The following is a 14,828-nucleotide window of genomic DNA, read 5'->3' as shown; positions in this document are numbered from 1 at the left end:
ACTGTAGTGTTCCTGTCTTACTGTAGTGTTCCTGTCTTACTGTAGTTTTCCCATCATACTGTAGTGTTCCTGTCTTACTGTGGTGTTCCTGTCTTACTGTAGTGTTTCTGTCTTACTGTAGTGTTCCTGTCTTACTGCAGTGTTTCTGTCTTACTGTAGTGTTCCTGTCTTACTGTAGTGTGCCTGTTGTACTGTAGTTTCCCCATCATACTGTAGTGTTCCTGTCTTACTGTAGTGTTCCTGTCTTACTGTAGTTTCCCCATCATACTGCAGTGTTCCTGTTGTACTGTAGTTTTCCTGTTGTACTGTAGTGTTCCTGTCTTACTGTAGTTTTCCTGTCTTACTGTAGTGTTCCTGTCTTACTGTAGTGTTCCTGTCTTACTGTAGTTTTCCCATCATACTGTAGTGTTCCTGTCTTACTGTGGTGTTCCTGTCTTACTGTAGTGTTTCTGTCTTACTGTAGTGTTCCTGTCTTACTGCAGTGTTCCTGTCTTACTGTAGTGTTCCTGTCTTACTGTAGTGTTCCTGTCTTACTGTAGTGTTCCTGTCTTACTGTAGTTTCCCCATCATACTGCAGTGTTCCTGTTGTACTGTAGTTTGCCTGTTGTACTGTAGTTTACCCGTCATACAGTAGTGTTCCTGTTGTACTGTAGTTTTCCTGTTGTACTGTAGTTTTAACCTACATGTACTGTCATTTTCCTGTTGTACTGTAGTTTTAACATACATGTACTGTCGTTTTCCGTACAGTGTTTCATAGTTGGTACCTATTTTATATGACCTGTGGACATGTGGAATATAAGGTTCAACAAGAGACAAAGGTAGAAGCAACTCCAGACACAAATGGTATTTTATTAAAACAGAAAAGTACAGAACCCAACAGAATCAACAGCTGTTCTCCAAGTCAAGTCAAGTCAAGAGTTTTAATTGTCACGGCATACAGGTATACAATGAAATGCGGGTGGTCTTGCCCGCAACGATGTGCAATACAGTGGTACATATAATAGAATCAAAAGAAGAAACAACATTGTGCAGTAACAGATAGCAGGTAACATGGAGTGACATCTCGGTATCTGTACATAGTTATTTACAGCGCATGTGTGACATGCTAGTTAGCTTTGGTAGTGCAATACACTGTTCCTGTTATTCTAATTTAAAGTGTCCTTTCCTTTGGCCATAAGTGTGCGTGTGTGCGACATGAGTGTGTGCCCGCTCATGTTAAAGTGTTAAGTGGCTGCTCGTGTGTGAGCGTGCACAGTGTGCGTGTCGTGTGTGTGTTCATGTGTGCTTGTGTGTGGACAGTTCAATGTTCTGAGCACTCAATGTACATTGTTCATGGCTCTGATGGCCTGGGGGAAGAAGCTGAGCCTAAGCCACTCTGTCCTAGTAGCTGGGATTTGCAGGCGTCTGCCTGACCTCAGCAGCTGAAACAGGCTGTTATTGGGGTGGTGAGGGTCTTTCATTATCCTGCAGGCTCTGGATTTGCACCTCTTGTTGTATAGAACCTGCAGGGGGGTAGTGCAATACCCGTGGTACGCTCGGCTGAGCGCACCACTTTCTGTAGGGCCTTCTTGTCCTGTGCCGTGCTGTTTCCATACCAGGCAGTGATGTTTCCGGTCAGGATGCTCTCTACAGCTCCTGAGTAGAAGGACTGGAGTATCTTCCCCGATACTCTGAACTTCCTTAACTGTCTCAGGTGGTAGAGACGCTGTTTCGCCTTCTTTACTACTGTGCCTATGTGTGTTTGTTGACCATGTCAGGTCCTCTGAGATGTGGACCCCCAGGTACTTGAAGCTGCTCACCCTGTCCACGGTAGCCCCGTTTATCATCAGTGGTGTGTGACCAGTAGCAGCACAAACCAACCTGAAAACCCATTTTTGATGAGGAGCACAGTGGGGGTAGGGATGAGGGTGCTGAGTGAGAGGGCCAGAGACAGTGGGGGTAGGGATGAGGGTGCTGAGTGAGAGGGCCAGAGACAGTGGGGGTAGAGACGAGAGTGCTGAGTGAGAGGGCCAGAGACAGTGGGGGTAGGGATGAGGGTGCTGAGTGAGAGGGCCAGAGACAGTGGGGGTAGGGATGAGGGTGCTGAGTGAGAGGGCCAGAGACAGTGGGGGTAGAGACGAGGGTGCTGAGTGAGAGGGCCAGAGACAGTGGGGGTAGAGACGAGGGTGCTGAGTGAGAGGGCCAGGGACAGTGAGGGTAGGGACGAGGGTGCTGAGTGAGAGGGCCAGGGACAGTGAGGGTAGGGATGAGGGTGCTGAGTGAGAGGGCCAGAGACAGTGGGGGTAGAGATGAGGGTGCTGAGTGAGAGGGCCAGAGACAGTGGGGGTAGAGACGAGGGTGCTGAGTGAGAGGGCCAGGGACAGTGAGGGTAGGGATGAGGGTGCTGAGTGAGAGGGCCAGAGACAGTGGGGGTAGGGACGAGGGTGCTGAGTGAGAGGGCCAGAGACAGTGGGGGTAGAGATGAGGGTGCTGAGTGAGAGGGCCAGAGACAGTGGGGGTAGAGATGAGGGTGCTGAGTGAGAGGGCCAGGGACAGTGAGGGTAGGGATGAGGGTGCTGAGTGAGAGGGCCAGGGACAGTGAGGGTAGGGATGAGGGTGCTGAGTGAGAGGGCCAGAGACAGTGGGGGTAGGGACGAGGGTGCTGAGTGAGAGGGCCAGAGACAGTGGGGGTAGAGATGAGGGTGCTGAGTGAGAGGGCCAGAGACAGTGGGGGTAGAGATGAGGGTGCTGAGTGAGAGGGCCAGGGACAGTGGGGGTAGAGATGAGGGTGCTGAGTGAGAGGGCCAGGGACAGTGGGGGTAGGGACGAGGGTGCTGAGTGAGAGGGCCAGAGACAGTGAGGGTAGGGACGAGAGTGCTGAGTGAGAGGGCCAGAGACAGTGAGGGTAGGGACGAGGGTGCTGAGTGAGAGGGCCAGAGACAGTGAGGGTAGGGACGAGGGTGCTGAGTGAGAGGGCCAGAGACAGTGAGGGTAGGGACGAGGGTGCTGAGTGAGAGGGCCAGAGACAGTGAGGGTAGGGACGAGGGTGCTGAGTGAGAGGGCCAGGGACAGGTCTGGGGCTGGGCTGCAGACTGCAGGACCAGTACCAGCAGAAACCAAACTGAAACCCAGGGCGACAGTGGCTCGGGAGGTAGAGCAGTCGTCTGGTAATCTGGAGGTTCCCGGTTCGATTCCTGCTCCTCCCAGGTAGCGTGTTGAAGTGTCCTTGAGCAAGACACTTAACCCCTAACTTCTCCCGATGAGCAGGTTGGCACGGTTGGCATGGTTGCCTCTGCCATCAGTGTGTGAATGTGTGAGTGAATGGGTAAAATGTGAGGAACAAATTGTAAAGCCATTTTAGCATTTTTTACCAGTTTACCATTTTTTACCAGTACAACTATTTGACCAAAGCCATTTAAATAAATACACACATTAGAGCGGGGTGTAAGACCAGATCTGCGTGGTCTGCCCTGTTCAGACCTGGCATTAAGACCAGATCTGTGTGATCTGCCCTGTTCAGACCTGGCATTAAGACCAGATCTGTGTGATCTGCCCTGTTCAGACCTGGCATTAAGACCAGATCTGGGTGACCTGCCCTGTTCAGACCTGGCATTAAGACAATATCTGTGTGACCTGCCCTGTTCAGACCTGGCATTAAGACCAGATCTGTGGGATCTGCCATGTTCAGACCTGGCATTAATACCAGATCTGGGTGACCTGCCCTGTTCAGACCTGGCATTAAGACCAGATCTGGGTGACCTGCCCTGTTCAGACCTGGCATTAATACCAGATCTGGGTGACCTGCCCTGTTCAGACCTGGCATTAAGACCAGATCTGGGTGACCTGCCCTGTTCAGACCTGGCATTAAGACCAGATCTGGGTGACCTGCCCTGTTCAGACCTGGCATTAAGACCAGATCTGTGTGATCTGCCCTGTTCAGACCTGGCATTAAGACCAGATCTTGGGCCTGGTCTACAAGATACACTACACGACCAAGGTACCCATGTACATGTCAAAATACTTCCCAAAGGTCAGTGAATACCACGATCACAACACCAGAGGGAGCTCCACAAATCATGTCAAACCCAGATTCGGCTCAAATAAGGGACTAAACACGTTTCGCAATTATGCCACATCAATGTGGAACGCCCTACCCAAAGCTGTAAAGGAATGTGGATCACTACCCACTTTCAAAACCTCTCTCAAGGGACACCTACGGGAGACTGCAATTCAACACTGGCCCCTGTAAATATCCTAACCCAATCATTCCAACCCCCTCCAATGTACAGTCATTTACCTAGTATGGTTTTGTCAATAGTTCAATGTACAATTGTGTTTGTTTGTACAGTGTCTCCTCCCCCCCCCCCTCAATGTACAGTGTTACTTGTTTATACAGTGTGCCCCCCGCCCCCCCCCCCCCAACCACCTCCAATGTAAATTACCCAGTATGGTTGTCAATATCCCAATGTACCCAACCCCCCCCACCCAACCTCCAATGTACAGTTTCTACGTCAAATGTATATACTCCCTTTTCTTGACTCCTTCTGTATCACAAACAGTACTGTATTTGCAAATCTGGTATGTCATAAATGTATAGATGTAGCAGTACTGACTATCTGTATGTCATGTATGTCATATATGTCTATATGAATTGAAAATGGGGGACCCTGATGGAAACAAGACAAACGTCTTTCTCAGGTCTGCATCCCCTTAACAATTGTATGTATTGAGCCGTACTGTATTGTACCCATTCTGCAATCTGTTAAATAAAGTTTTCATTCATTCATTCATTCACCTGCCCTGTTCAGACCTGGCATTAAGACAATATCTGTGTGACCTGCCCTGTTCAGACCTGGCATTAAGACCAGATCTGTGTGATCTGCCATGTTCAGACCTGGCATTAATACCAGATCTGGGTGACCTGCCCTGTTCAGACCTGGCATTAAGACCAGATCTGGGTGACCTGCCCTGTTCAGACCTGGCATTAATACCAGATCTGGGTGACCTGCCCTGTTCAGACCTGGCATTAAGACCAGATCTGGGTGACCTGCCCTGTTCAGACCTGGCATTAAGACCAGATCTGGGTGACCTGCCCTGTTCAGACCTGGCATTAAGACCAGATCTGGGTGACCTGCCCTGTTCAGACCTGGCATTAATACCAGCTCTGGGTGACCTGCCCTGTTCAGACCTGGCATTAAGACCAGATCTGTGTGATCTGCCCTGTTCAGACCTGGCATTAAGACCAGATCTTGGGCCTGGTCTACAAGATACACTACACGACCAAGGTACCCATGTACATGTCAAAATACTTCCCAAAGGTCAGTGAATACCACGATCACAACACCAGAGGGAGCTCCACAAATCATGTCAAACCCAGATTCGGCTCAAATAAGGGACTAAACACGTTTCGCAATTATGCCACATCAATGTGGAACGCCCTACCCAAAGCTGTAAAGGAATGTGGATCACTACCCACTTTCAAAACCTCTCTCAAGGGACACCTACGGGAGACTGCAATTCAACACTGGCCCCTGTAAATATCCTAACCCAATCATTCCAACCCCCTCCAATGTACAGTCATTTACCTAGTATGGTTTTGTCAATAGTTCAATGTACAATTGTGTTTGTTTGTACAGTGTCTCCTCCCCCCCCCCCTCAATGTACAGTGTTACTTGTTTATACAGTGTGCCCCCCGCCCCCCCCCCCCCCCAACCACCTCCAATGTAAATTACCCAGTATGGTTGTCAATATCCCAATGTACCCAACCCCCCCCACCCAACCTCCAATGTACAGTTTCTACGTCAAATGTATATACTCCCTTTTCTTGACTCCTTCTGTATCACAAACAGTACTGTATTTGCAAATCTGGTATGTCATAAATGTATAGATGTAGCAGTACTGACTATCTGTATGTCATGTATGTCATATATGTCTATATGAATTGAAAATGGGGGACCCTGATGGAAACAAGACAAACGTCTTTCTCAGGTCTGCATCCCCTTAACAATTGTATGTATTGAGCCGTACTGTATTGTACCCATTCTGCAATCTGTTAAATAAAGTTTTCATTCATTCATTCATTCACCTGCCCTGTTCAGACCTGGCATTAAGACAATATCTGTGTGACCTGCCCTGTTCAGACCTGGCATTAAGACCAGATCTGTGTGATCTGCCATGTTCAGACCTGGCATTAATACCAGATCTGGGTGACCTGCCCTGTTCAGACCTGGCATTAAGACCAGATCTGGGTGACCTGCCCTGTTCAGACCTGGCATTAATACCAGATCTGGGTGACCTGCCCTGTTCAGACCTGGCATTAAGACCAGATCTGGGTGACCTGCCCTGTTCAGACCTGGCATTAAGACCAGATCTGGGTGACCTGCCCTGTTCAGACCTGGCATTAAGACCAGATCTGGGTGACCTGCCCTGTTCAGACCTGGCATTAATACCAGCTCTGGGTGACCTGCCCTGTTCAGACCTGGCATTAAGACTTGATTGATTGATTGATTGATTGATTGAAAACTTTATTAACAGATTGCAGAATGGGTACAATACAGTACAGCTCAATACACACAATTGTTAAGGGGATGCAGACCAGAGAAAGACTTTCGTCTTGTTTACATCAGGGTCCCCCATTTTCAATTCATCAGGAAAACCAGATCTGGGTGATCCCAGTGACCAGTTCTGATGCCAGGTGTGAAGGCCCTCCCGGGGGGCTCAGAGCATATTCTGAGGGTCTGAGTGGCATGCGGCCGTTGTTCGGCTCACACGTTCTATTCACATGCAAAGCTCCGGCCTCTTGAGAGACACATTCTGAAGCCAGGTGTGAACAGACGCACTTTAGAGCTGTGGTCAGTTCACACCGGTCTGATCCTAAAGCCAGGTCTGAACTAGGCCCCTGAGGCCTCTGGTCTTCTAGTAAACCGTAGAAGAGGTTTGGGTGCCAGAGAACCCCCTCCCCCTCCCACCGTGTGTGTGTGTGACTGTGTGTGACTGTGTGTGTGTATGCATGTATGTGTGTGTGTGTGTGTGTGGTGTAGTGTAGTGTAGATTACCAATCTCAGGGGTTACCTTATAACTCTGGAATTAAAGGTGCTGTAAGCGTTCGTCACCAACACAAGAGACACTGGTATCGAATCCGGCTGTCAGCATTGCCTCCGGCTTGGCCGGCCATCATACTGGCTCGATTGGCAGAGTCAGCGGGAGGGAAGCCGGTGGGTGGGTCCGGGTCGTTGTAAACAGTGACTCCTACAGTTCGGTCGGGGCGCCTGCACAGCGAGGGAAGGATCTGGAGGGAGGTAGTGTGACCTTCCACACGTTACACTCTCCCAGTGAGAGTCCGCGCTGCCAGGTGAAAAGAGGTGGTGGGGGTGCTCCAGTAGCACACCATGTTACCGCGCTGCGTCGCGGGACTCCGTGCTGCGTCACGGATCTGGTTGACTCCGAGTTCGATTCCCGGACTCGCCGTCATTTGCCGAATGTCTCCCCCTGCTCTCTCTCCCGTTTCACCCTACAACTGTCGGTCATGCTTGACCAGAAAAGCGATAAACGCTAAAAAAGAAAGTTTTAAAAAAGAAAAGAGGTGGTGGGCTGGGTACACATGTGTCGGAGGAAGCATGTGATAGTCTCCGCCCTCCCAGACCGACGGTAGGGGGTAGAGTGCGCAACGACCAGGAAGGGGATTGGGAATTGGCATAACGACTAACATTGGGAGGAGAGAAAAACGGAAAAAGAAAAAATTCTTAATATTTTTTTAAAGCAATGCAGAGAATAAGAAAAAGGGTAAAAGCAATGCAAATATTTATTCAAGTTCAAGTTCTTTAATAGTTGTCATACAGAAGTACAGAATACTTTCATACAAAATGCTTCTTACTGTTACGCTCCAGAGACTGTGCTAGACAAATCAAATAACATAATAACATAATATAGCATGAATTTAGAAGAAGAAAATGAGGTCACAGTGTTCGGTATAGACATATGTACAATGTTCTGAGTTACCATATAATATACAATACACAATACTATGCAGTGTACTAATGTACAGTACTATCTAGTGCAAAGCAGAAATGGGATGAGGTACAATTTTAGGTACAATTTACAGTAAGGTGTACGAGTTGTAGTGCAATCCTTCATCCATAAATATAAAGTGTGGGGAGTGGGTGCTACAGTGTGTTTGTTTAAAGTGGGTGTGTGCTATAAGTGTGTGGAGTGGGTGCTACAGTGTGTTTGTTTAAAGTGAGTGTGTGCGTGTGGATGTGTGTGCTATGTGCGTTTGGTGGTTGTTGTTGTGTAGTGTTCATTCATTGTTCGTTTAGCAGCCTGATGGCCTGGGGATAGAAGCTTCTTCTGAGTCTTTCTGTGCTCGCCTTGAGACTCCTGTATCGCTTGCCTGACCGCAGCAGTTCAAAGAGGCAGTTGTTCGGGTGACTGGAGTCTTTAATGATTCTCTTAGCCTTGCCCTTGCAACGCTTGTAGTAAATGTTCTGGAGGGTGGGGAGCCCCCCTCCAATTGTGCGTTCGGCTGAACGTGTCACTCTTTGTAGTCTGCTTTGGTCTTGTGCAGTGCTATTCCCAAACCAGGAGGTGATGTTGCCGGTCAAGATGCTCTCTATTGTACATGAGTAGAAGTTCTTAAGGATCTTCTGGCTGACTTGGAACTTCCTTAGGCGCCTGAGGAAGTAGAGGCGTTGTCGTGCCTTCTTCACAACACTGTTAATGTGTGTGGTCCATGTCAAGTCCTCGGATATGTAGGCTCCGAGGTACTTAAAGCTGTTGACTCTCTCAACCGGTGCCCCGTCGATGCTGAGGGGGCTGTAGTCCTTGACCCCCGACCTCCTGAAGTCCACAATCATCTCCTTTGTTTTGCTGACGTTCAGGGAGAGGCTGTTTTCCTGGCACCATCCCGCCAGGACCTTGACCTCTTCCAGGTAGGCCCTCTCGTCGTTGGCAGAGATCAGGCCCACCACCACTGTGTCGTCAGCAAATTTGACGATTGTATTGCTACTCCGCTGAGCCACACAGTCGTGTGTGTACAGGGAGTAGAGGAGGGGACTCAGAACACAGCCCTGGGGGGCCCCTATGTTGAGGGTGATGGATGAGGAGGTGCAGTTGCCTGCTCTCACCACCTGGGGTCTGCCAGTCAGGAAGTCCAAGACCCACTGGCAGAGGTCATAGCCCAAGCCCAGGTCCCTGAGCTTGGCTATGAGTATGGAGGGGACTATGGTATTGAATGCCGAGCTGTAGTCGATGAATAGCATTCTCACATAGTTCCCCTGCCTCTTGTCCAGGTGTGATGCTGCTGTGTGCAGCACATGGGATATGGCGTCCTCCGTGGACCTGTTGGGGCGGTATGCAAATTGCAGGGGGTCCATGTTGATGGGGAGGGAGGAGCAGATGTAGCCCTTTACTAGCTTCTCGAAGCACTTCATGGCTATAATTGATAATTGATAATTGATAATTGATCAATTACAATTTATCAAATGCAATAAGAATGTGGTTATTAATACAAGTCCTAATGTTCTTACATCAATAATCACACTGCCGGTTATGATGAGTGAGTTTCTAATTTGCTTCATAATGTGACAAAACATGCTATAAGACTGTTATAAGTGTTTTTTTTTCCTGTCATACTCTAGTTTTCCTGTTGTACTGTAGTCTTCCTGTATTATTGTAGTGTTCCTGTTGTACTGTAGTGTTCCTGTCTGGGGGGGGGGGGGGTAACAAACCAATTTCCAATGTGTGTAGATTAGTAGTGTAGATTACCAATCTCAGGGGTTACCTTATAACTCTGGAATTAAAGGTGCTGTAAGTGGTATAAAAAAAGAAAAAGATAAGTGAAACGGGCAGAAAAGTGGCATTTTTTTTTACTTGAACTTGAGGACTGCATACTTTTTTTGCAAACCAAAACAACATACTTTATACTTATAGCACATGCATGAGCCTGGTCTCTTTTTTGAAAAATTCACTTTTAGTGCTAACGTAATAGAGTTACATAGGTCTGAACTTGAGTTATAAAAAAACTTGTTACTCAAGTTTTTCTGTAGTAGTTAGTAGTCCAGAGGTAGTATTTCCCCAGAAGGTGGTATGGCTTACAAATCCAGACGAAGCCATAGCCTGAAGCCTTATGCAGTACATATCCAAATTTCATAAAGATCCATTCAGAAATGAGTGATTAGGAGAGATTTTGGTAAACTGTGTACAAAGAAAAACTCAGTTTTCTCATAGACTTCAATTCATTTGGCTTCCTGTTAAAGAATTTAGTTGTTCACCTAGATCCCTGATTCACACATCCCCACATGGGGTATCATTGGAAACCACACTCAATGGGCCTCATTCAACAATACGCTCTTATTATTTTTCTTATATTCTTGCTTACCTGTCTGTTAATTACCCATTCTCCGCCGATGACGTGTTAACACGTCATTCTCCGCCATGCGTAATCTGCCAATGACGCCGTAAGGCGTCTTTGAGATCAATATTTCATATTTTGGTCATGGTATTCATATTTCACCCACGGAGTCTTGGTTGATGCTGTGGGACTCGGCACAACTGTGCAACTCTTCAATACCGCCACCTGGTGGCCGATCGGCGAGTTGCCAAACAGGAAGTTGCCCAAACCGGAAGTTGTCCGTCCCCTATTTTCGTCCGGCCACTCGGTGATCGTCCCGGGGCTCAATATAGACACCATCGATATGAATATTTGCCATAACTCAATAATCAACATGATTTGGACGTGTATTAGTAATATACAAACCGGAAATGGATCGCATCGATCAACATCCCATAATAGCGATCTTTTTGCTCCACTCTCATCACCCAACGCTACGAGGAGACTGGGGTGAGTTTCAGCCTTTTTCTTTACCATTTTCGATACAAACTGCTCTGATCAATATATCACCCATACTACATGAATCATTTAATGTCGGTCATTGAATTATAAACGACCCCCCCCCCCCCCCTCCGTTCACCCGCAGATGACCAGTCATGACGTTTAGGACCATGTACAGTTGACATTTTTTATATAACGTTGATCGGTATCAAACTGCATTTGATCATCTAATATATGCATTTAGGCCTATATCTCACGTTCTATGAAATACTGCAGAAAACGATAAAAACATATTTATACTCTAGACGGTATTTTAGTATGAATGTGTAAATGAAAAAGTCAAACGTTCCTACATCCTGAACGATAGATAATTGATGTTGAATGGGCCATAGTAATGTCAATTTAGCAATACAATTTAAAAAGTTATAGCCCTGCAAAGAAGGTGAACATCTCCATAGACAAATGGTTTAGGATGGATATAAGCCCGGCAGAGAATGGGTTAAGAGAACAATAAGAAAAGCCACCACCACATTCATCAAACCGTTCTTAACGTCGAAATCGGTTCTTACCCAGGTCGGTTGCATGGTGAATTCCACTCATTCTTAAATTCAAATGCGCGTTCGCGCTAAAATCATTTGCATACAGACACGCCCACCATCTCCTTATAAGGTGAAAGAGGCATGTGTAAAACAGCCGAGTTTCAGCGTCTGATCGCTGTCTGGTCCATTCAACAGGAAGCGATTTGCGACAGATCTCAAAATGACACACACACGACCCGCGACTCAGTGCATGTGGGTCGCTCATCGCATGTGTGTGTGTGTTAATCTGATGACAAATAAAGACTTATACTTGTACTTATACGTATACCGCATACTGTATAGTGCGAAATAAATCGTTCCAGCAAAGTAGGCTTTGTCAATACTGAACGACTTGACAACGCTTGTCAAGAACCAATCGCAGTAGGTTGGGAAATACTGGAATGCGCTCAGAACTATAGGAGCAGAGAAGAGAGGAGAGGAGAGGAGAGGAGAGGAGAGGAGAGGAGAGGAGAGGAGAGGAGAGGAGAGGAGAGGAGAGGAGAGGAGAGGAGAGGAGAGGAGAGGAGAGGAGAGGAGAGGAGAGGAGAAGAGAAGAGAAGAGAAGAGAGGAGAGGAGAGGAGATGAGCATCTGGGCCAGCATCTAACTGTTCTAACAGCAATATATAATGCATTTCAGATGAAGAACGCACGCAATAAGTTATAATAATAATAATAATTGAAAAGTTCTGGGTTTATAAAGTCGTATTTGGGGGTATTTGGGGGCAATTGACCAATGGTTTGCTTTCAACCCATGAACTCCTTCCTCTCTCACCTTTTTATATATATATATATTTTATTGTATCTATCTACTAAAACTGTATTGTATTTTTTATTTTATTTTTTTTCTCTCCTTTTTCCCAATTTTTTCTCCCATCCCACCCTTCCTGGTTGTTGCGTACTTTCCCCTACTGTTGGTCCGGGAGACCGGAGACTGTCACATGCTTTCCTCCGACGCATGTGCAGCCTGGGGCAGGCCAACCTGGCCGCGCAGGTTCTCACCGGGGAGAGTGTAGCGTGTGGGAGGCCACACTATCTCTCCTCAGTTCCAACCCTCGCTGAGCAGGCGCCCCGACCGAACTGTAGGGGTCGCTGTCCACAACGCCCAGGACCCACCCTTCAGCTTTCCCACCCCCTGATACAGCCAATTGTATCAGTGTGAGAGGCCAGCCAAGCTGATAGCAACGCCGGGAGCTGGATTCGAACAGGCGAATCCTAGTGTCTCCCGGTGTTGGTGACGAACGTAATCTCCGTGCGCCACCTGCCCCCCCGTATTGTATTGTTTGTTTTGTAAAGTGTCTTTGAGCATTAGGAAAAGCGCTATATAAATCTGATTTATTATGAATATTATTATTATTAGGAATGGTAGGCTTTTTTAATGTTTCTCATCTGGGTAGGAGTTTCTTATCTGGGTAAGAGTTTCTTATCTGGGTAAGAGTGCTCTCGACCACTCTTAGAATTTGGTCTTGCCTGTGTTAACCACCATATTTAATCTATCCCTGGCTGAGTCCGTGGTCCCTGCCTGCTTCAAGGTGTCCACTATAATACCGCCCCGGTACCAAAGAAATCCTCCCCAACAGGTCTTAATGACTACAGACCGGTGGCACTCACCAAAATGTTTTGAGAGGCTGGTTAAGGATTACATTTGTGCGTCCCTCCCCAGTGATATGGACCCTCTGCAGTTTGCATACAGGCCAAACAGGTCCACTGACGATGCGGTCTCTCAAGTACTACACAGCACCCTCTCTCACCTAGACTGCCAGAAGGGGGGCTATGTAGGCTGTTGTTCATTGACTATAGCTCAGCGTTAGCTGGTGGACAAGCTGATCGAGCTGGGTCTGAGCTCCGCTCTGAGCGCCTGGATACTGGACTTTCTGAGTGAGAGGCCCCAGGCGGTCAGGGTGGGGGGTCAGACCTCCAACACCATCACCCTGAGTATCGGGTCCCACCAGGGCTGTGTCCTGAGCCCCCTGCTGTATTCACTATACACACATGATTGTGTGGCCAAGTTCAGCTCCAACTCCATAGTGAAGTTTGCGACACAGTGGTGGTGGGCCTGATCTCTGACAACGATGAGAAGGCCTACCGGGAGGAGGTTGATGTACTGGAACGCTGGTGTCAGGACTCCGGTCTCGAATCCGGGTGTCAGCATTGCCTCCGGCTTGGGCTGGCCATCATACTGGCTCAATTGACAGAGTCAGCGGGTGGAAGTCGATGGGTGGTAATCTGGGCGTTGTGGACAGCGACTCCTACAGGTCGGTTGGGGGACGCCTGCACACACAGCAGAGACAGGAAATAGCGGGGGTAGTGTGAGCCTCCCACACGTTACACCTCACCAATGAGAGTCCGCGCTGGCAGGTGAAAAGATGTGACAGGCTGCCTCCTCGTGTACCGGAGGGGACACGTGATGCAAGGCTTCTATCCTCCCTACAACCGACCAGTGGGGGGCATATGCGAGCAACGTTCAAGACAGGGGAGGGGAGAATTGGAAACACGAAATTGGGATGGGAGAAAAATAGAAAATAAGGAGAAAAAGTGGATAAAAAAAACACTAAATATGCACACCCGAGCCACTAGGGGTCGCCAACGTGCCGGTTGCACAAAGTCCGAAAATCTGCCCTGATATGGGCTGTCGCAGCTTAAGAGGTTTTAAATAGCTCTACATTCTACATTGTAGTCCTGTGCCGATACTAACCCTGTGCTGATTTGAGTCCTGTGCTGATTAGTTTAGTTTAGTTTCACTTTATTGTCCACAATGTGGACATTTGTTTTTTGGTCTCACCATTGAACAAACAAATTGAAAAAACTAAAAGCAACAACAATGACAATGACAGCAGACATTATACATACATCTGTAACGGGGAAGTGCAGAGAACGTAGGAATAACACATCAACAACAACAACCACAACACGGACCGGGTCTAACGAGTGCACGATTAATTGAATGCCTTAAGTTTTTTGTTTGAAGGAGTTTTTTTTTAATGATTCGGTTTGCCCTCTGTAGCGACTACCAGAGGGCAACAGCTCAACCTCCCCCTAGTCCTGTGCTGATCCTAGTCCTGATCCTAGTCCTGTGCTGATCCTAGTCCTGATCCTAGTCCTGTGCTGATCCTAGTCCTGATCCTAGTCCTGTGCTGATCCTAGTCCTGATCCTAGTCCTGTGCTGATCCTAGTCCTGATCCTAGTCCTGTGCTGATCCTAGTCCTGTGCTGATCCTAGTCCTGATCCTAGTCCTGTGCTGATCCTAGTCCTGATCCTAGTCCTGATCCTAGTCCTGATCCTAGTCCTGTGCTGATCCTAATCCTGTGCTGATCCTAGTCCTGTGCTGATCCTAGTCCTGTGCTGATCCTAGTCCTGTGCTGATCCTAGTCCTGTGCTGATCCTAGTCCTGTGCTGATCCTAGTCCTGATCCTAGTCCTGTGCTGATCCTAGTCCTGTGCTGATC

At 47.8% G+C, this 14,828-nt stretch overlaps 1 protein-coding gene across 1 annotated transcript in view; it reads left to right on the top strand.

Moving 5' to 3' along the window:
- cpn1 (carboxypeptidase N, polypeptide 1) overlaps positions 1 to 14,828 on the top strand; it is a 62,992-nt gene that overhangs the window by 19,549 nt on the left and 28,615 nt on the right. The gene's annotated exons all lie outside the window — the stretch shown is intronic.

This window comes from Notolepis coatsorum, assembly GCF_963971535.1.
Source record: "Notolepis coatsorum genome assembly, chromosome: 12".
Classification (NCBI taxonomy): Eukaryota; Metazoa; Chordata; class Actinopteri; order Aulopiformes; family Paralepididae; genus Notolepis; species Notolepis coatsorum.
Note: the sequence above shows the minus strand (reverse complement) of the source record. Positions and strands in the feature narration are given on the sequence as shown.